Source organism: Saprolegnia diclina, assembly GCF_000281045.1.
Source record: "Saprolegnia diclina VS20 unplaced genomic scaffold supercont1.7, whole genome shotgun sequence".
In the NCBI taxonomy this organism is placed as follows: domain Eukaryota; phylum Oomycota; class Saprolegniomycetes; order Saprolegniales; family Saprolegniaceae; genus Saprolegnia; species Saprolegnia diclina.
Window position 1 is genome coordinate 560,151 of NW_008246074.1, and position 2,381 is coordinate 562,531.

Consider the following 2,381-nt stretch of genomic DNA (forward strand, 5'->3'; position numbering starts at 1 on the left):
GCATTCAACTATACTCCGGAGCTGGAGGCACGGCTTCTATTAGTGGAAACATCGTGTTGTCTACGCAAGGCACAACGAGCTCCTCTGGAGCAATTGCGCTTACGACGGGCAATGCTGGAGGCACTGGCATCGGCGGTGCCATCAGTATTTCCGTTGGTTCGAGTACGACTGGTATTGGACGATCTGTGACAACCACGGCAGGTCAAAGCTCAACGGGAACCGGGGGTAAAAGTTCAATTTTTGGAGGCTCAGGCATAACTGGCGGCAACGTGGAGCTCACTGCCGGACTCGGCTCATCTGCGGGTGGTAACCTCTTGCTGGCAACGGCTAGCGGTGGCTCAAGTGGTGCAAGTGGCAGCGTGAGCATTCTATCGTCCAGCGGATCCGCAACAAGCGGGTCACTGTTGCTCGCATCGGGCTCTGCCTCGGGCTCCAGCGGCTCAATTTCCATCTCTGTTGGATCGACTACGTCGAATGCTGGTGGTTCCGTCTCCCTTTCTACGGGACAGAGTACAGCAGGTTCAGCTGGCGCCATGACGCTCACCACTGGTAGCGGAACGCAAGGTGGCGATATCACTTCGACTGCCGGTGCTGGAGGGACTCTTTCCGGTGGGAGCCTCACATTTGCGGCGGGTGCTAGCACTTCTTCGACTGGGGGTCGTGTGTCACTTGCAAGCGGCGCTGGCTCTCTCGGCAGTGGATCGATCACACTCTCTGCAGCTGGTAGCACGGGAATGGTGGGGACTGTCACTATTTCGACAGGTGCATCTAGTACCGCTACCTCAGGTGCCATCATCATGTCTCCTGGGCAAAGCCAAACTGGCAACGGAGCTGCAGTCAGCATTACTGCCGGTCGCAGCGTCGCCACAGGCTCTATCGGCGGTCTAACATCCCTTTCGGGCGGCGCAGGCACTGTTGGCGGCAACGTACAGCTTACTGGTGGCGTCGGCAGCTCATCTACAGGCACCGGTGGTGGAAACATCGTTCTTGCCGGCGGCGCCGGCTCATCTAGCACTGGCGGCTCCGTCACGCTTACCAGCGGCGCAGGGGCGGCTACCATGGCCAGCGGTCTACTCAGCCTCTCCACGCTTGCAGGATCCGCTACAAGTGGCAGCATTACGCTCACGACAGGTGACTCGTCGGCAGGATCGGGCGGTACCATTGCGCTTCTTGCCGGATTGTCGACAAATGCTGCCGGAAGCAGTGTCAGCATCACGGCTGGTGCAAGCGCTGCCAACACAGGCGGTACAAGTCAAGTCACGGGCGGAGCGGGGGCCACGGGGGGCAACGTACTGCTCACAGGTGGCGTCGGAACCGCCAACGTCGGTGGTAACGTTGTACTTACAAGTGGGGCCGGTGCCACTGGCTACGCCAGTGGTGGTATCACTCTCTCGACCACTGGTGCGGGTCTCAACAGTGGCGCAATTGCACTCTCAACAGGCGCCTCAACATCGGGCGCCGGTGGCTCAATCTCGCTCTCGGTCGGCGACACGGCGACGGGTACCGGAAGCTCCATATCCTTGACTTCAGGGAAGAGCGCGGACGCGCCAGGTGGCAAGACCTCCATATTTGGGGGTATTGGTACGATTGGTGGCAACGTCGAGCTCACAGCTGGTACTGGAAGTACGACGACGGCCGTTGTGGGTGGTGGCAATGTGGTCTTGACCGGTGGCGTGGGCTCGTCAAGCACTGGTGGCAGCGTTCAACTGATCAGTGGTGCTGGCTCGACATCGACATCTAGTGGTCAAGTTGTTCTCTCCACACTTGGTGGTACCACAACAAGTGGAAGCATCGTTTTGTCCACGGGAAGTGCCTCGGCGGGATCCAGCGGCACGATTCGATTAACCGCTGGAGCAAGCTCAACCGCAACTGGGAGCGCCGTAATCATCACAGCGGGTACCAGCACTGCCGGATCGGGCACCGGTGGAAAGAGCAATATTCTTGGCGGCCAAGGAAGCACGGGTGGCAACGTCGAGATGACTGGCGGCGCTGGCTCTGCGGGTGTCGGCGGCAACGTCATTCTAATGAGTGGCGCTGGATCGACTACAAGCGGGGCCGTGTCAATTTCGACAATTGGTGGGGCCATTAACAGTGGCTCTATCTCATTGACGACGGGTGTGTCCTCCTCTGGCACTGGCGGCAGTATTGCTCTCGTGGTCGGCGATAGCACTTCCGACGTTGGAAGCGCGATAACGTTGACGTCCGGGGTTTCGACTGCAGCGAGTGGCGGGAAAACATCTCTATTTGGTGGTGCCGGCCTCGTCGGTGGCAACGTGGAGTTGTCAGGTGGTGTCGGCAGCTCGTCTTCGGGTCTCGGCGGCGGCAACGTCGTTCTAACTGGCGGTGTCGGGTCGGCAAGTACCGGCGGAAGTATCAATCTT